Genomic DNA, 21,113 nt, shown 5'->3' with positions numbered 1-21,113 from the left:
AATAATAAAAAAAAAAAGCAGTGGTTCTCCATGGTCACAAAAAAAGTGGCTGTTTTGGTGCAAGAGCAACCACAATATTCAAGTATTTTTACTGCTCTGTTCTACTTGTACAACAGTAGGGAAGGAAATGATGGAGTAGAAACCTTTGGCAATTTAATATAATGAAAAAAAAAAGTTTATGACCAAGCATCATTTCATAGTCACAATGACTTATACTCACATAAAAGAAAACAAAGATACATGCTCTAATTTCAGTATCTAATGTAGAACACTAATTAAACAAATCTGAAAGTATGCTTAAGGATATTTTACTTTTCTGAATACAAAAAAAAATAGACCATCAATTTCAAACCTAGAACAATAATATTTTCTCATCATTAATCCAATTTCTATTTCCTATCCCCCCATTTGCAAAAGGTAAAAACCAAACTAAAACAACAAAAACCATTCCCCTTCTGGAAATTCATTTTCCTTCAATTTTCTTTTCATATAAACTATGATTTGCTTCTAAACTGAAATTACTAACAATATTTAATGAATGTTTAACTATCCCATTCCACAAATAATTATTACATATTTCCTAAATTAGGAAAAATAAACTAATTTCTTTTTCTTTTGCAAAGCTATGCCACAGCATGGTTGTGTTTTATTGAGCAGAACAATTCCATTATTTACAGGAAACATTGTACACGCTGCCTAAGACACATTTTTAGGCTTTTCGCATATATAATTCTGATTCTGAGAAACCAGGTATGCATCCCAAAGCTCTGACACATGGACAAGAGCTGGAATTTCAATTGTTGAAGACTACACTTCAAGATAATCTCTCTGCCACTTATATGCAGTTCTTTAACAAGTCAAATTTCTAAGGAGTCCCACAAAAGGAATACTAATTATGGCTTAAATCCAATCCAAATATGAAAGTTATAATCAAGTTTTTCCTACAAAATAACTGGTAACCAGAAGACAATTCAAAGAGCAGCATTCATCAGTAACAGGATCCAATATGACAATTTCATTATCCCTCATTTGCATCATCTAAATGCAAATTAAAACCAGGAGAAATTTCAAAGATCCTCTCATGAATGCAGCTGGATCACAGCTTCAGCAACGGACAGCTTCCAGGAAAATGCTGTGGTAGGAGCAGATACTACAGAGAGCAGAGCACTGGAAGATGTTAAGAGGAGTGGAGAGGGAAGTGCATAAACAATAGAAGAGAACACTTTAATACTGCCATAAACCCACATTCCTGTTTAACTGAATAAAAGCACAACATGGACATCATAAAGATCAAATATCTCCAATTCCATACTCTGTGTTTTTTACATGTTCTGGCAACAGGAAGATCAGGAAGAAGGCAGGCTCAAAAGCTGAGCATACATAATGCCCTGATCAAAAAGTCATTTTAAATGAAGAAGGAAGAGAGATTTTCATGTGTGCAACATGGAAGCCTACAAAACACAGCCTCCAGGAGCCTTCACTATCTTCAGGCCAGCTCGTTTTCCAGACAGAACTTAACAGGACTGTCCAGTGTCCCCTCTGATAGTTCAAATCTCAATAAAGTTTAGATTATCGTAGTGACTGAAAACAACAGTGATCACAAAAATCCTTCATCGGCACGCTGCAAAATTCAAACAAAAATGTGCCACACAACTAAGAACTCTTCAATTCACAAAGAATTTGACTTCCTCTTATGAAACCTATTAGAATTCAGAGTTCAAGAAAGTTAGAGATTCAAAAAAATCTCCCAGATATTTTGATGCTAAGGATTAACAATAAGCAATTTTCAAGGCACAACAAACCAAGATGCAAGTGCTTTGTCAACATGTAATTTATGTATCAAGTTCACATAAAGTTTTCAGATGGTCTTCACAGCACTACAAATAAACCATCACTGTTCTGTCTTTTATTCTGTGCCTGGTTTTCCCACTTTTCTCTCCTTAGGCCTTAAGTCTTTTAAGACTGACTTTAAAAATATCTTAAGCATCCACTCTCTTCTCAATTAAAAAACAGGGCAAGATTTAATACTTGTACTTGCAATACTTCATTTCAAATATAAAGATGCAAATTCTGAAATGTCAGTATGGATCATGAATTTATCTCTTCTGAAATACAATAGTTCTAACCATATCTATCACCATATATCAACTGTTTGCTGATAATATTAATATCTAATAAGGTAAGATTAAAAAACATCTTTTAAACTGCATTTGAACAGGGACAGGACTCCCAAGGGCTGGAAGACATCCCAGTTCCCAATGTGAGGCTGCACTTTCCCATGAAGAACTCAAGGCAAGATACACATAAATTTCATTACTTTTGCAGAATACCATCAAGTTCAAAACACAGTCAAGTTCCTACTGGCAACAGCCAATATGAAATGCCACCACAGCTAATGGAGACCAGCACCAAGCAGGATCATTACCCAAATTTTCATCTACAAAATGTCCTTTTTAAAATCGTAAAATTCTGTTTACCAGGAACACACCCTACCTTAAGAAATCAGTTTTCAGTTTCTTCTATAAGTTTCGACAAGTTTCTCCCACAGAATACTGTTCCATGTGTTCCATTAAATATTACTCCTGTAAATTAGTCCCTGCTATAAATAGCTGCTGAGGTAGCTCTTTTGCTCACCAAATATTTTTCAGTAAGAAGCAGAAAACAAAATTATCTTACACAGTCTCTTCCTTAAACTTTCTAACAACCCTCAAAATGTATGATGATCACATGCTGGCAAAACACATTCTTTGGCTACCAACTTCTAATTTAATTTTTATGCTATCAAGTATCTCTTTTCATTAGAATTTTGAGTGAAAAAAAGATACAAACCCACACAGACTGTGCCTCAAAGTTGTGAAGTTGAATGCTTGTTTTTTTTTTTTCATTCTACAGCCATGCTACAAATACAGATAAATCAGAAATGCTACTTCCAAGCTGACATAATTTACATTTTCTATGAACTATCAAAAAATGTTAAAATGTTTCATACCAACCACTAGATGGCTCAAATACCTCTTTCCATTTTCCACGCTTATGCAATTTAAGGAAATTGTCAAGTTGATATTGTGCAGTCTGCTACTTATAGATACTATTTAATGCTGAGCAACATTTCAGTTTTATTTTCTAAAACAGTGTGATATACACATTTTGTTAACAGGTAACTCAGAAGGCAAAAATGTATTTGTATGCATCTTTTTATATATCTGGTGTGAATAAGCACAAAGAAGACTTTTTGGTCTTGTTTGTTTTAAGCGATCAAGGAAAAAAAAAATCACCAATGAGAAAGACTCCACCCATCTCACAGGCCTTTTGCTGAAACTCAAATAACTGGTTTACAGGCTCTTTGAAGCAGATGGAAACAGGTCCCCAACATTCCAAGAGTTCTGTTCTTGAGGCATTTTAGGCACACAAAGCCTTTTTCTCCACCTTTCAAGGGTGCAGCTAGCAGGTTCCATAGAAATACATCAGCCCAGCCCAGCAGTGATGCTCACCTACAAACACAGGGGCACAAAAATGCACCTGTCCTGGCCAACCAGTGGCCACCCCACATTCAGATCACAAACAGCCATCCTGGACTCTCTCTACCAATATGTGGCTGCCACATCTGGGTCCAGATGTTTTCCACTAGTACTGCAATGATCTGCCACACACAGCTGAGACCCTGTTACAGACTCCAAATTGGTGCTTTATAAACACAGGAATTCACTTAGAAGTTATGCTTGCAAATGAAAATCTGTTCAAAAGGCACATCTAGAGTGTCAAAGAGTAGGAAAAACATTAAAAACTCAATGCAGTCTAAAGGGAGCATCCAGCCAGGTCTTTTCCATATAAAAATGAAAAGAAACAGTTTTTGCCATAGTTCCCAGCGCTGCTGATTCATAAACATTCCCTAGCACTGCCTCTCTCATTTGTGCTGACACAATCATATTCAGAATACTACAGCCAACTGGATGCCAGAAGTGATCTGAATTATTAGTATCTAGGTAAAAAGGATTTTTTAACTGGATCAGTTTCCCAGGCAAGTTCATTTGTGAGCCCCCATTAACAACAGCATCAGCACAAATAAAAGATTGGTACACAAAAAAAAGCTCTTTAAGCCTACACTGCTCCCACCAAAATGTCTGTCAAACCTACAGTGACTTCTCAAACATCACTGAAACCGCCAAAGTCACGTGTAAATATTTCAATTCAGAGAAAGCAACATCCATGGGTCAGTACAAGGTGGATAAAAACATCAGATCACATCACAGCCTCCTGCCAGCCTTCTTCGTGCAGGTCTTTAACCAGTGACACACACAGGCAAACACACCAGTTCTTCTATCCATACATAAAAATACCTCCAAAGTGGGTGCTGAGAGGATGGTGCCAGACTCTTTTCAATGGTGCCCAGCAAAAGTACAAGGAGCAATGGGCATAAACTAAAACAAGACAAGTTTCACCCCTAGACAAGGAGGAACTTCTTTCCATGGAGGTGGCAGAGCTCTGGAACAGCTGCCCAGGGAGGGAGTGGAGTGTCCCTCTCTGGAGACATCCCAGAGCCATCTGGGCACGTTCCTGTGTCACTGCTCTGGGTGACCCTGCCTTGGCAGGGGGATGGACTGGGTGATCTCCAGAGGTCACTCCAACCCTGACAATTCTGTGATTCTTTGTGACTCTATGGAGAAAGGTGAGATGTAGATAAATAAACCTCTTATTTAATTAGAAAGTTGATATTTAGGCAGAAATCAAGAGTGTATCCCACCATACTATATAATAACCAAAACAGGAGGGAAAAAAGTTCCCATGCAGTTGGTTAGTGAAAGAAAAACTATGGAAAAAAAGATGACATTCAGCACCCACATGAGAAAAAAGTGACTGCTTTTCACTTTTTACTACTGACAGGAATCAAAAAGTCTTTCATGACATATTTAGATTGCCTCCAGCAGGGTCTGACTGTCCAGGAGCCACTGGAACCTTGAGCCCAGCCCAAATCACACGAGGCTCCATGAGACCCACATGGGCAGGCAGCCACTGCTCCTCAGAAAACCTAACCAGGAAAACAAGGTTTTACAGTTTATGTCACATCCTGTGGTCACAGGGTCTCTCAGCCACCTGTTCAAAGCAAAAGAATATTTTTTGTGCTTAAACGTGTGAATATGTTTATTTCTTTATTGAAATTAAAAAAAAAAAAAAAAAAAGAAAGGAAGATGAAGTTTTGACACTATGGTGCTTAATTCTTCCTCCTGACACTACTCAATACGTAGTAAGAGCTCCCTAGAGAGTTTGGACCAAATAAAAAATTCCACTTAGGCCCCTGTGTATAAACAGCTCCAGGCCTTTGGGAGCTGTTGGGCTCTAGCACAGAGATTATCCATGCTCAGGAGAAAGGGAGGGCTCAAATAAAATTTATTTAGATTTTTATAAACATGAAAAAGAGAGCTACCTATCTACATGTGCTGTAAGTTCCAATCACCTGCAAAAATGCTAAGATCCTTGTGTGCATGGCAAATTAGGGTCATTAGTTTTGTGTTCTTCAAGGTCTTCAAGAAGTTTTACAGTATCTGAAAAATCATCACATGTATACAGGATTTTTAAATGTGGCTATCTTTAACATGCTTGCATGACTCTGCTTCTGGAGCAATAATCACAATATTCCAAAATTTGTTACTGGATGTGTGCCTGCATCTCACTAACCATGTGAAAGCAATTAAAAGATAAAAGTCATTATTCCTGTAACAAATATATTCTGTCATAAGTAATACCTTGGTAAATAGCTACAAATAATTCCTCATCTTCTTGAGAAAGTTCTTTTCTGAGAGTAAATATTGCCAAAATACACCTACTGCTTCCAGAATAAATTTTCTTAATTCATAGAAACTACCTTTTTTTTTCATATGACAGAAAAATTCTTACTAGAAATTAAGCAGAAAAAAAACCAAATAAAAATAAAATAAAAATTCCACACCACATTTTGAGGTTTTTTCCCTTTGTAAGTAGTATTTATCTGTGAAATCACTATGATGTCTTGGCCACCCTACTCATCTCCTCTTTAGGAAAGACAGTACATTTATCCCTTGCAATTTCTCAGCAGTGCTGCATTTCTACATTCCCTGCAGCTCCCCTCTGAATGAAAACTACTCTGTCAACTTCTTGGGAACTTGATAACCCCACCAAAACACTTCTGTCCCCACATTTTTACTCATGGACTAAAACACACATGGCAAGACCTGTGTGAAGAAGCTCAAGTAGGAGCCTTGTTATCCTCCAAGTGGCTTTCCAGCACTATCTGTAAACAAGAGGTTCTTGACATGCAGGGATGGACAGGCACATCAAGACAAGACTACTGGAAAATTACTGAAACCCACATACAGTAATTAATTCAACAGACATTCATTATTTCACACCCTCCTGAATAATACACTCTGCTATAACTACTTTGTAGGGAGTACTGTCCTATGAAAATGAGAAGCTGATAAAACAACATTAACTCAAATCCTCTTCACTGATGGTGGAATCTATGTAGTTTTGCAAACCACATATTTCTTTATCCATAAATAAACTAGGTCCATTGGCAAAAGGGACTTCTGATCAACTAGTGTACCTCCAAGTTGTCACACAAACAGCCAAGCAAGTGTCTAAATTGTGATAATTGCTATGGGCATCTGACTTAAGTGCTTTAATATATTTCACTTGATGTAAACATCTTCATTTGTCACTTGGTACAAATATTCTCAATAATTTAAGTATTTTAACAGGAAACAGAATTTTTCTGACATGAATCAAGTGAGCAGAGGTGTTGTGCAACACACAGAGGATTAAATTCACCTTGACAGACATTTTATACAGATGATTCATCTAACCAAATTTAATACTCTCCCTACAGATTCCCCGAATGCTGTTAACAATCACAAAGCTTCTAACTTATTTTGTATGATACATGACTTTAAAAAAACCACCCCCCTAACTCCAAACAGCAAACCATGCTTGACAGCAGATGCTTTATAACTAATTTACCCAATGCTTGCACAAAAAGAGACAATCTCTCTGGAGATCACCTAGTCCAACCCTCTTTTCAAGGAAGGCACAACTAGAGCATTCCTAGGATGATGTCCAATTGGGTTTTGACTGCCTCCAAGGACACTGGCCCCACAAACCCACTACACAAGCTTCTCCACTGTCTAATCACCTTCACAATTAGAGAAATAAATACATTTTCATGTGTTTAATAGGAATTTTGTGTTTTCAGTTTGTACCTGCTGCTTTTCCTTTTTTGACTAGGCACCACCAGGAAGATTCTGGCTCCGTTTATTTGTAAAACTGGGTAAGACACTCCTGAGCTGAACAACTCAGCTCTCTCAGCCTCCAGTCCCTGCATGAGAGATGTTTCTCATGGCCCTTTGCTGGACTTGCTCCACTATGTCCCCACTCTGTTCTTCTTGAGAGCCCAGCACCAGACCCAGAACTCCACAAGCAGCTCACCAAGGCTCAGCAGAGAGGAAAGATCATCCCTCAGCTTGGTGGCCATGGTCTCCTTTATGCAGGCCAGGATGCCACTGGCTGCCTTTGCTGGCTTGTGGTCACCTCATGTCCCAGGACCCCCAGGGCCTTTCCTGCAAAGCTGCTCTCCATCCTCCAGCCACCCGTGCTGGTGCACTGGGTTATTTCTCCAGAGATAAAGGAGTCTGTCAAACACCAGGAGGCTCCTGAGGGCTGAACAGCAACACAACCAAGTCATCTCTTCCCAGTTTGGTTCTGCCTGTAACCCTGCTGAAGGTGCACCCTACCCTGTAACACAGGTCACTCACCCCAGGTACTGAAGAGCACAGGTCCCACTCTCAACCCACGGGGTAAACCACTAATGGCTGGCCTCCAGCTCAACTTTGTGATATGGCCTGGTTTTGGCTGGAACAGAGTTCATTTTCCTCTTAGTAGCTGGTGCAGCACTGTGCTTTGGATTTAGGATGGGAATCATGTAAACACACAGTCATTTCAGCTGTCACTGAGTGGTGCTCGCTCTAAGTCAAGACTCTTCCATGACTCGGGGAGGTAGAAGGCTTGGGACAGCTCATCCAAACTGGGCACAGGGACATCCCATCCCATCCAAAGTCACATCCAGTACACGAACACAGAGGAGCTGGCCAGGAGGGGCCAATCACTGCTCAGACTGCTCAGTGTGTGGGAAGCAATTGTACTGTTCAATGCTTCTTTTCCTTGGGTTTGTCCTTTCTCTCTCTCTCCTTTTTGTTAAAATCATTATTATTGTTAATATTACCATTAGTATTACTAGGTTTTAATTTGTTTCACTTTAAATAAACTGGTTTTATTTCAGCCCACATGGTTTTACCCTTTATTTTTTCCCCTGATTCTTCTTCCTTTCCCACCATGGGAAAAGGAGGTAGTGAGCAAGTGGCTGTGTGGTACTGAAGTTGCCATCTGGGGTTTGACCATCACAGATGCTGATCACAATCCTCTGAGCTTGGGTGAACCAGTTTTCAATCTACCACACTGACCACTTATCTAGTCTGTATTTCATCAGTTTGTCTGTGAGCACATTATAGGAGACAGTGTGGAAAGCCTTACTAAATAAACACAGACAATATCTCTTGTGGCTTTCATCCCCTCCACCAAGTTACTCACTGTGTTGCTAACAGCTATCAGGTTCATTAAGCATTATTTCTCCTTCATAAATTCATGGTGATACTTCCAGTGACTTGTCTGCCCTGAATGTGCTGGAAACAGTTTTCAGGATAATTTGCTCTATCACCTTCACAAGGATGGAGGTGAAGCAGACTGGCCTGTAGCACCCAGGGTCTTCCTTCTTGTCATTCTTAAGGGCAGGAGTGAAATTTGCTTTATTCCAGGCCTCAGAAACCTTTCCCATCAACATGACCTTAACAGGATAATTAAGAGTGGTCTCACAGTGACAGAGATGAGCTCCCTCAGCACTCACTAAAATACCCCAGCAGGTCCCATGGACTTGCAGATATTTTTGTTTCAATTTTCCTAAACTTGATCCTCTTTTGAGAGCAAATCTTTCTGCGTCCAGACCTCCCAGCTGGTCTCAGGGGCATTGAAGGTGAGTTCTACCAGTCAAGCCCAAGGTGCTAATATGAAGTACCTCCATGTTTCCCATACCCTTTGTCATTTGCCTTATTTAGCAGCAGGCCTGCATATTCCTTCATCTTCTTTTGCTGCTGATACACTTGTAGAAGCTCTCTTGCAGAAGCCCTTCACATCCCTCATTAAATTCAACTCCATGTGGGCTTTGGCTTTCCTTATGCAATCCCTGGATTGCTTGGATGATCTCTCTGTATTCCTGCAGAGTTGTTTCTGACTTCTGTATGCTTCCTTTTTATGCCTGAGTTTTGTCAGCAGCATCTTGTTCATCCATGCAGGATTCCCTTCCTTTTTACCCAACTTCCCTCAAGTCAGGATGAACTTTGAGAAAGTTATTATCAAAAACAAATGTGGACCAAAGAAGAGAGATTCCCCCCATCACACTGTCCTGTAGGCACTTCTTTATTTTGCCAATACCCTTGAGGTGGGGCCCAAATATTGATCAGCACAAGCAAATTAAACACTGAGCAGGTCTTCTCATTCTCTGCTATTCTTTGGTGAGTACTGCTCTTACTTCATATTAACTAAAGGATTTAGCTTCCCTCTTTTCCATCTAGATATACTGACCACACAAAAGCTATGAGATCTCCTCACAAATATTTTCAAAGTACAGAAACTAATTCTGGCTCATGTGTACAGACAAACCTGACTGAAACATCTTTTTTGGACTATGGCATTTGGACATTTCATTGAAATGTTTTATTCTCTTTCATATGGCAAGTGATCATCACCATTTACATCAATCTTCAGAACATTTTATGAAGTAGAACTACTAGCATGGAATTTTGTGTCCTTGATTCACCATATTTCCAACCTGTTCCAGCAAAGATAGGAATCCCACTGAGTTGACAAGTAGCCCCATTATTTCCCTGTCAGTTTCTCACTGCTGGAAAATCACCAGTGTTGGAAAAAAGCCTTACTATCATTAATTACACAGCTGTTCTACCTCAGGCACACCACAGAAAATGGGAGTGGACAAGCTGAATATACTAAGGCATGAATGACTATAAAGAAATTCAAATACACACAAACAGACCAGGAAAAACCGAAGGAAAATAATCACAAAAATTAAATTACAAAACTCTCTATATGCTTGTTCCCCTCAAATCTTAAGCCACACTATGTATGCTGGGCAGCAACAAAAGCCCAGCTGAATCTGGAACTCTGCTTAATGAAAAAATTCAAAGGTTAATTTTTAACCAAGTCCCCTAAGAATGCTGTTGCTGCTTTTATGTTGTTCTTTCCAGCTGAGTAACTCTTGAACCTGTTAGCTGCTTTCAAATGAGTTTTAGAGAAAGCAAGACTTCTCAAAGATGAAAAACTGGAGGAATGTCACTGAAAATGCCTGTTGGGTAGGAAAAAGAACCCTCAAGACAAGGCCTACTTTCAGAAAGCACATAGAGCTTAATTATTCTCTCCTCTTTGGGAAAAGACACTTAGCCCAGTAGCACAGCTTTAAATCAGGCATGTGCTTTTCCTGCTCAGAGATGCTGTAGGAAACAAGATGTCATGCAGGATGCTCCACTAGGAAAACTAGAGGAATTTCAGAGTGCGTGCTTATGTGGGAGAGGGAAGGACAGGAGGTGTGAAAGGACAACAGACACCAGCTCATCATTGCCCAGGCTTCATTAGCTCCAGCATAAAAACAGTTTGTTCTGTAAACTGCAAACTGAACAAAACCCCATATTTGGAACAAAATTCCAAGTATCAGCTTTAGAAAAAAACCTCACTAGCTGTTTTCAATCTTGACTTTATTTGTCAATAACCAGTTACATCTGAAAAATGCAAGTGTTATCTGATAGTATATTTTGTGGTACATATTTTATGTATTCTTACATACGTATCAAAAATTTAAACAAGAATGCATCAATTTTTAAAGGTTTGTTTTAAGAACTGAAATGCAAGATCATTGATTAATGGTTGCTCGTTAGGGATCAATCAATTATTACTGAAAATGACTGTCCAATTAAGACTGTAGTTGGTTAAGTAGTGATGGCTAATTGGTGTTCTAATTGGTGATTTGCTGTTTTATTTGCTAGAATGTACAAATACTTAAAATGGGCTACAAGAGCCAAGGCAGCAGGCCCACATGACAGGCAGCTGGGGGAGCAGACTGGATGGCCAGCAGCCAAGAGCAGAGCAAAGCAGCTGGGCAGCCCACCAACCATTCCCACAGAGCATTTCAATTCCATCAAATCATCATTTCTTAACAGAAAACTGTACCTCAGTAAATTTTCAGCCCACTCTGTGAATATATAGACAAGTGAGTTTAAGAGCTGTCAGTTTCTAAAGGCAAAACAAAGCAAGAAAAAAATACAAATAAGCCAAATTACAGGACGTTTCTTTTGCCCTCCCTATCTCTGCTTATTCTGCACTGCAGCTCTTTCCTCTGATCCAGAGCTCAAGTTGCTTTTCACCCTCACTAATCCCTCTTCTTCTTACCATTGCATCACTGCTGCTGTACCTGACTTTACTTAATTACTTCTGTCAACAGTTTAATTTCTGAAAAATTAACTCTGACAAACTGCAAATGGAAACACCATGACCATCCTGGACTGGGAACTGAAACATTTTTAAATCCACTAGTGTTTCTTCCCTTCTGACTACTACATCACCATACTAGGTAAGAAACCTCTCAAAGTTGGTAGTTTTAAAATCTTTTCCTCTGGAGCAGTTTATTCCCAAACTCAGCTGACAGTCTGAGGGAGGAGAGACAAGAAGACAAGAAGAGGGCAAATTAACCAATGCCATCAAATGGGGATTTTCTCCTCCTCTGTTAATTCAACGCCCTTCTGCAAATCTCAGAGAGCTTTTATTTAAAGACACCTTGCTGAGTTCCACGAATTAATTTTACATTATAATTGCTGCTCCTTGGTGTGACTGGACACCTCCTTAGGGCTTGCAAGAGTCAGCAGAATCTCCTCTGCAAACAGCTCTTGGATAATGCTTTGATCATTTGTCTGAAATTTCATTCTTCTGTTGTGCTTTAGAGAGGAGGATGACTGGATTCTAGAAAAATGTCACACTGAACTATACTTATCCTTTATATAAGACCATCCTTTCAGTACAGGCTTCTATATTGCTCTTTGCAAACCAAATACTGTTTGGGCTTTTAACTTTTTCTTCATACTCTACTTTTTCTGATACCAAGGCCAGTTCCCTCAAGACCATGAGCTGTGAGATGGTAGATACAAATACTTTCAAAATACTACTGTTTAAAAATATCAACATGCCATATGAAACTTAACTTGCTATCATGATTCTCCAGAATCTTTTCTGTACTTTAAATCTGTACCATTTCAAAATTTATCTTCTGCTTTACAATACAAATATTCACTTTCACTTCCAATCATTAAAATCATTATTACTTTTGATTATTATTTACTTAACTTTCCCAAGATGTTTCATCTTTAACATGTGTTTTTCACAGAAGTGTATACAGCTCCCTAATGGTTCCACAGACTGTCAATTACACAGAAGTTTTTGTATCACTTCCCTAAATACCTCCCATACAAAACCACCACATCGGCCTCGCATTTACAGCTTTTCCATAACACCAATTTACATTTATTTTCTTAGATCAAGAATGTGGGGTTTTTCTTTTCTGAACTTGTGATTAATTCTACAGTGTAATCTAAATCTACCTTCTTATTTAGAGTAAATTCGTACTTAAAAAAATACAGTTTTCTTACACTTTCTTCTAAAGTCCAGTTGTCTATTACCAAGCAAGTTCAGGACCAATTGAAGATATTCAATGGATGAAGATATTAAAGGATGAAATAAGTCACACCCACAGAGACACAGACCATGAAGACAATGATGTGAGCAGCTTCATAAACCTGGGATCATCACCTTGTGGTCACTTAGCAGATCTCAAAATGGGAAGGTATAATCATCCAGCCTGGAAATTATCAATCTTTTTACAGTACTTTGCTTAACAAAAGAAGACATTTGTCTCTCAAATCTACTGGAGAACAAGTGCTAACACAGGAAGATTATGGGAATTAAAGCTACCTGAGTTTTTTCATTTCTACTAGAAAGAACTCCCAACATAAAATACAAAAAATTTACTCCTTGGGAGATAAACCACAGCCATAGAATACCTGTTCTGGTAGACAGGGAACACAGCAGGCAAGGAATCTAAAAACATCTCTTCATGATCAACATCAGGGCAAAGAAGAAAATATAAATCCATTTTCTGGAAGGTCCAATTTGTGCTTGATGTCTTGCAGAAGCTTTTAGGATAAGAGGTTTTGTGCTACTTCACCCTTTTGAACATGTTTTTAATATTACATTTGGTCCTGTTCTTAAACTCAATCACATCTACTTTAGGATGCGCTTTAGGCAGTCCAGACCATATTTATTTAAGGTGGTAATTACTTATCTAATTCTACTTCTAAATTTCTCTTAATAATACACTATGTCTCTTCAAGCACTTTTAAACCTGTTTAGTGTCTTCATTATGTGTCTGGTGGCCAACAAATACTTTTCAGGCCCAAAATTCAGATTCTTTTTGGTAAACAAAGAGAAATCTCAGGCTAATAATGTTTAATCCTAATCCTGTTTTATCTACCTGCATTTAAGTGAAGTGGGAGTTAATCTATCAATGATTTTGCCTTAACCTGGGTTTATGAGATCTGTGATTTTCTTAAGACACAGCCATCCCACCCTTCATTCTCTATTTTTACCAAAGTGCCTCAGGAGAAAAATCAACGCATCTGGACATAGCTGGGTTTGATAGTCCAGACCAATGAATTGGTTTTCATCTCACATTTGACTGACACAACACAGACAGTGAATTTTTTTTTCCAGTCAGGACAGAATAATCCCTTGCAGACATGGCAGATTACTTGGGACATTCATCCCAACGATTACAAAACTGCTGACCACCTTCTTTTCCCTGCCAGAACAATGAGTCACAAGGGGACAAATCAGTGCTTCAAGACACTGTTCCAATACCTCAGTGACTCCCTGGGTTCCAGACATGTAATAACATCCTGGCACTGGCTCCTGAGCTTCAATCACCCAAACATCTCAAAACACATACATCTCCCAGTTTGTATGTACAGGCTGAAAGACTAAGGATACACAACCAGAATTCCAAGGGAAGATAAAAAAATCAAGGTTCAGGAGGTTAGTTAACAGAGAACACAGAAAGATGCCACAGGAATTAGGAGCTACATGTCTAGCAAAACACGAATTAGGAAAGCCACTGAATGGATGCATGTAAAAAAAAATCCCATAATATCAGCTGTGTTCCTTCAAAGCCATTTTTATTTTGTATTGTTTTTCAAATCAGTACTTAATATTTATTCTCAGTTTAAGACAAGTTGCCTTCCTGTGACAGCACCCATCTGGGTTTGTCTCGACCTCACAAGTGACATTCATCATCTGTTTGCTTCATTTTGCTCTTTAATGAAAGCCCAGGTCAGAAAAATCACCAGCAAGCAGAACCTACAGGTCTTCTCTCTATAAAACACAGCATTACAGCCATGGTGATCCAGGAGGGACTCCCAAGGAATCTGTCTGACAACAATGCACAGGGAACAAAGTTTAGGAGAGAAAAAGGCTTATATTCCTCTGAATCTCACGCATCCTGAGTGAAATGAAGTGCCTTCAAGACAAGCTTTTCTTACAATAATCAGACAGACAGAGGGCTCTGTTTGCCCAGATTTTGAGATCAAAACCAGAATTGAGGCAGGATTATAATGCTCCATTATGAACTAGATGGATGATTTAATTTGTATTACTGTATTTTTATGGATTTCAGGCAGATATCATGTACTGAAATTCTTGATTCTTGTATAGCTTCAGAGTAATTCTGCACCAGAAAACATCCAATGATTGAATTTAATCAGAAAATCACCCTTCCTGTGCAAAAGGTAAAGACTATGTCAGCAAATGGAAACACAACTACCTTCAGGTGATCCTGGAGAGAAGGGACAGGCCATCATACAATTCAGAAGTAACACTGAACTTCTAAAATGTTGCTGTTGCAGGTACATATAAGAGCAACTTCCCATTTCTATCATTATTTCAAGCCTCCCCTACCACATCCTAACCTCCAGTGATTTGTGGAGATTTTCAAAGGTTTCTAAAGCCAAACAAAATGTCATTGTATTTAATTGCTTCTGGTGGATTTTTCTTCCCTGAAATTGTTCATCTGCTTAAAAACATGTCTGCATCATTCTGCAGAACTACTGCAACTTTTCATACCACCAGTGATACAAAACCTTCTGAAAGATGCAGCAGGCATGAATTTCCTGCAGCAGCTGACAACAGAACAGAAAACACAGAAAATGCCAGCGGGCCTTGTGTAAAGACATTCCCCCTTCTCTGCCACTCCTATGGGTTTTCCATCCCTTAGCTTTAACAAAAATATTTCAGAATTATAATCAGCTTATCATCTTCTTTCATTTCTAAACTGCAGATATGAACTGAAACCCATTTCCTTTTCCACAGCGTTTACCAGGACTGGAATCGGATTTTCCAGCTTGTTTTCAAAAAAAGTTCATAAAATTCTGATTACATCATTAAGATACCTGGAAACAGACCTGTGCCTGACCCCAATAATCAAGAGTCCAATAAAATGAAGAGTCCAAAAAATAAATGAAATGGAGCCCAATATTCTTTGGGAGGGAGGAGAGAAAAACAAGACCTGAAGTATTTTTAGAAAACATGTTAAACAGCATCAGTGTAGTTATGATGTCTGCTAATACAGCTTTATTGCTGTTTTTTGGGTGACCCTGAGAATTCTGAAGAGTTCTAAATCAATATTTCAATAAGAAAAATACTAAGTACAGCTTAATTAAAAAAAATTGAATGAGGAAAAAAGGAAAAATAGCTATATTCACTTCAGAGCATGATCATGCTCAACACTGATCTAAAACCATTTTGAATTATCTGCCTTTTTTCCAAAGTGTGAACTTATTTGCCTCACACAGGCTACTCACAGAGTCTTTAAGGAGACCCAAAGCTCTTTGTCTCCCAATCCTCCCACCTCCTGCCTTCTCCATCTATTTGCACTAGATCCACTCACACTTCCACCACTCCTCTCCCACCCACACCCACCACTCGGAAGAAGCTGAATCTGCATCCTTCAGAAAAGGAGGAAAGGATGCGAGCTCAACACTTCAATTAGGTATATGCTTGAAAGAGTATTTGAAAAAACAACTGAGATGCCAGTTCCAGAGAGAGCAAGTTCAAAAACACAGAATTTGCAAAATAAAGCAATTTTTTGTTTCTGAAACTCAGCAAACATTTCCTCTTTTTAAAGAATGGACCTAAAAATGTAAAAAAACCCTTTCTGAAGAAAAGCCACTCATTAATGAGACACTGTATCACATTATAGATCAAACAAGAATCTATAAAATAGAAATTTGAAAACGAGGGTGATAGGTTTTGTTTTAACCTTTTCCATGCAAGGAACAAGCAATCATACAGAGTACCAAGTCACTTGTCGTTACTGACTGTGGCTTCTGCAAACAGGCTTTTGAAAAAGCATCGCAAGCATTTCCAAAATAATTGTTTCTATTTAGAAAAAGAGACATTTGGTCATTGAAGGTTATCAACATGCAAGTATTATTCCTGCATCCCCTGTTGGAGTCAGAATGTTCCACTCAACTAAGAATGCCTCTCTCTGAGCATTCCCAATTGATGAGTTTCTCCACTGCCACACTTCAGCACATCTAATATTTCAGCATCCTGAATCCTCATCCAAGGGGCTGAAGAAGGGAAGCATGCTATTAATCTAAATACTAGCACATGAATGATGACAGTTTTCATTCTGCACAAAGGAAACTTCAGCAGCAGGAGAATTCAACGTGAATAAAAAGCTTTTCTGAAGAGCCTTTTCCATCAATCCTGATGATACTTGTGCTATTTTCACCCAGAGTGTTTGGGCTTCTAGAAAGAGATCACATACAGAGGGACAAGAGGAGCATTCCTGCTGAATTTCCAGGGTGAAGTCCCCATTAGAAAACGTAATGAACACTGTCTGAAAACAAATGCCATTTCCCTGGTGAGGGCAGAGTGCTCTCTCTGAGATTCTGTCTTGCCTCCTCCTCCTCCTGATCCCAGCAAATTTTTCCCCAAAGCACATTATTTCTCTTTAACATTTTCAGCATATTAGATTTTTCAAACTTCTGAGTTCTTGTAAATCCATTGATTAAAAGGGATGAATAGGTTAATGAATGAATGCATACTAAAAAAACAATCAGAACTGCAGACATTGAAATAATGTATTTTTTCTAATTTAGGGCAAATGCAAAATATTTCTCAGCATAGAGCAACACAAGTGCTCACTAAAAACATCTAAAGCTTGTTAGGACCCAAATAGGTGCGTGGAATTTACATTCAGAGGGGGATTCCTTTGTTTTGTGTGATGGCAGTTAATAGAAAGGGACATTTAAAAAAGCTAATTAATCAAATTTATCATGAGGTCAAAGACAACATGTCAAAATTTATTAAATTCACCAGTGATATTCTTTTTAAGATTTTACACCTCATCTTGATACCTTTCAAGGAGAGGGAAGAACCCTCTTGTCGTAATTTCATTACAACATAATGAATTTAATTTCATAATTCATCTAGTAACAATTCATTATTAGATCCTCATACAGTTTTCCTGTACACAAAACTGGACATTCTGCATTATTTGTCTGTATTAACAACTATTATATTTTGATGGGACTACTTAAAAATTCTCTGTGTTTTTGTTGCCAGAGGGACAGAATTTCAGACACACACATACCCAAATCCCCACAAAATACACAAAACGTTAATCTGTGTAATGTATCTGTGTAATGAATCTTAAGATTCATTACTCTTTAAGAAATACCTGGATGAACATATGTTCTTTTCTAAACAAGAAATCAGTTATGCTTTCCTCTAATTAAACAGCATGAAATAACACATTTCCTTCTCAATCTTTCTTTCTGGCATTAATTTAACAACTTGTTTTATTAAAAAATATATATATATATATAGTTCTTTCAACTTGTCTGCTTTACTGACTTTCATAAAATTACATTTAGTTTTAGTATGCAACAATAAAACATCTTTTTCTTAAACCCAAATACAGTTATTAATTTGCTATATTTTTTTGGTGCATTTACAGACAATCAAGTGTTTATTGGCAACACAGTCTCATACCTTTCCAGCATTCCAGTATTTCCCTTTATTTATTAATAAATTTCTCTGAAGTACTTTGAATGCATATACCTTCTACCATTAAGAGACAGAATACCAGTCTTGATAAACACAGTTTAGATTTAAAAATCCCAATTTTTTCACATCACAGATTAATCACACTAACTGATCACAGCTATGAGATGGCTGACATAACCCCATTTATAGTGTTACCAAAGCTACCAAGCATTTCAACAGAGAAAAGAGATTAGAAGGTGCACAATTCACAAATTTAGCCCTTCATTTAGAAGTCCGCATACTCCAAATTTCTCTTGGGTCTCGTTCTTTGAACAACTTCTCTACCTTTTTCAATATCTTCTAAAATGCAATTTCCTTCCACCATGAAATACTAAAGGGACAAGCTCATGATCTAAATGTATTAATAATCTTTAAAAACCTGTTACTATGATGCTGCTGTATCTGCAGCATTTCATTTTTCCCACTTTTTGTTTTGCCAGCATATCTCAGGATCAAAGTGAAGTTTTCACCAGAACTTCTCTCTTCCACTGCACCCCCAAAACCTACTGATCATGGAAAATATGCTCTCTTCTATTTTTCATCAACATTTCAGTAAAAGATTTTGTGTATTTGCTACATCCTTTATTACTGTAAACCCCTTATTTTGTGGCAGTAAATTGTTAAGTTATCACCATCTGCAGTAACAGCTACATACATAAAAAATTTTTGTTGTTTAATTACTGAGAGAGGAGTCTTGGTCAGCCTAAGTCACTCTTCCCCTTGCCAGGGGCTCTCCAGCAAGGTCAGGGCACAAAGCTCAGTTTTACCAACTGAAGCCCTGCCAGTGTCTTTTGCTCCACTCTAAATACCCCTGATTTTTATTATCTGTTTATCTAGTTCCCTGAGTGATCCCCCAGTGCTTCACACTCTACTTTCTTATTCCTTCCTCAAAACAAGAGGCCCTCCAGACCCTCTGATGCAGAATGATACTGGGCTCTTCACCTGAAGAGTTAAAAGCTTTCCTTTGATTTTTCTTTTTTATTTTTTTTTATTTACTTTTTTTTTTTTAAATTATTTGTAATCTCTTCCAGTCTGCCTGGTGAATTTATGACACAGAGGTTACCATTAGGGAGAAAGCTGGCATCTTCCACAATCCACTCTGATATTGTTCTATATATGCCTTCCTCCCTTCTCCCCATATGCTGTTAGCCCTGAAGTTTAGGTTTTCTTTTCTCAACAAGGCCAGAATTTTCCTTCCTCCACATCATGTCATTCTTCCTTCTAAGCACATTTTTGTCTTCCTCATATTATTTGTTCAATCTCACTTGGCCGTACAGATTTTTCTCTCCTCAACCTTCCCCCTCCTTTTTTCCTTTATGGACATGATCACTTCCCATCCTGTATTATCACAAGGTTTCAGACACAGACTATTCCCAGACTGCTTTCCACAACAGTCTCCTGGAAAATGCTTCTCCTCATTAAATCCCATAAAAATGCTTTTTATCTCCATTATGTTGACCCACTCTCATCAGTATCTAAAAATCAGGACAAAATTATCTCTGTTTTTCATTTTCTGTTCCATAACACATAATGTCATCATGCTTGTCTCTCTCAGTCTACAGCAGAAGTCTTGAAAGTATTATTTTTCAGCTGTATTTTATACCTTCTCAGAACATAACCAGAATGTCTTCATCAAGATCCTTCAAGTGAAGAACTGAAATCCAAAAACTTGGTTTTAGTCAAAACTGAGGGGTGGTACAGAATCCCATGTGCTTCAGTGACAACCATTATATTGTCAGGCAGAATTAAAGAGCATACAGAAGGTATTATTAATATCTCCATGCTTCACAGACATTGAATATTTATTTAATTCCTGATTTTATTTTTCACTTTCTGAATCCCTATTTCCTCTTTCTATTTATTCTATTCCTACCCTGTCATTTTGATTTGCAAATAGCTTCTGAATTGCAGGTTTTAAATGTACCCATCTGTAGGTCACTGTTGTGTCTCCCAGTTCCTTTTGTAATGTCTTCATATCAGCAAACTTCAGCTTCAGTGAGAATTTTTGAAACTTGCTTTCCTGATCAGTTTTTCTCAACATTTCTGATTAAGGCTTCTCTGACCAGATTGTTTCTTTGTGCTTTTTCTGTAGGTACCCTGAGGTGCTATGGGGCAATAATTTACATTAAAGCCTTTTTGTGTAATTGTAAAATGTTGTTCTCTGAGGACCCTTAAGGCAAAATTTATCTCTTTATACAGAATCACCATTCTCTTTAAAATAAAAGTTTCAAAAACCTAAGGGCTTGAATAAAAAGCAGTGTTAACAAATCATCCTACTTCTCCAACTTTTGTTCCAGAAGGGTGTCTGTTCCAGCAATTTCTACTGATTCTATACAACTGCACTGTTTCAATTAATCCAAGCATTTATATCTAATTTAAAAATAATGAAATTTTTGATGAATTCTGTTTAAAAAAAACTACTTGGTTTTTTGAGTTTACTGCAGAAAGTAAAACAGTTGTGAGTCAATGAAGTGGAAAATTGCTGTCTTTTAAAGGATCTCCAAGGTGCAAAATGTTCTCTTATTTGCTGTTATCAGTATGTCTAGTAATTGCTTTTTGTCCAACTGTTTATAAAGGGAGAAACAGACTTACAGTCTGGAGAAAAAGAGACAGCAAAACAGGCAAAATTAAAGAAAAAATTTTTTTTTGTTATTTTCCTACTTTATAACATTAAGGAAAAATACCAACAAAAGCCATTTCACCAAACAAAACAGAAAAAAAGTAGAAAGAGGGGAAAAAAGTTGCATGAAACAATTAAAAGAAGCAACAGGTCACACTTTAACATCATGGTCTTTAGTTACTTCAGCTCT

The 21,113-nt window shown here is 37.9% G+C and overlaps 1 protein-coding gene across 18 annotated transcripts in view; it reads right to left on the bottom strand.

The window, feature by feature from the left end:
- KDM6A (lysine demethylase 6A) overlaps positions 1-21,113 on the bottom strand; it is a 150,526-nt gene that overhangs the window by 78,443 nt on the left and 50,970 nt on the right. The window lies entirely within an intron of this gene.

Source organism: Lonchura striata, chromosome 1 (assembly GCF_050655825.1).
Source record: "Lonchura striata isolate lonStrDom1 chromosome 1, ASM5065582v1, whole genome shotgun sequence".
Taxonomy (NCBI): Eukaryota; Metazoa; Chordata; class Aves; order Passeriformes; family Estrildidae; genus Lonchura; species Lonchura striata.
Note: the sequence above shows the minus strand (reverse complement) of the source record. Positions and strands in the feature narration are given on the sequence as shown.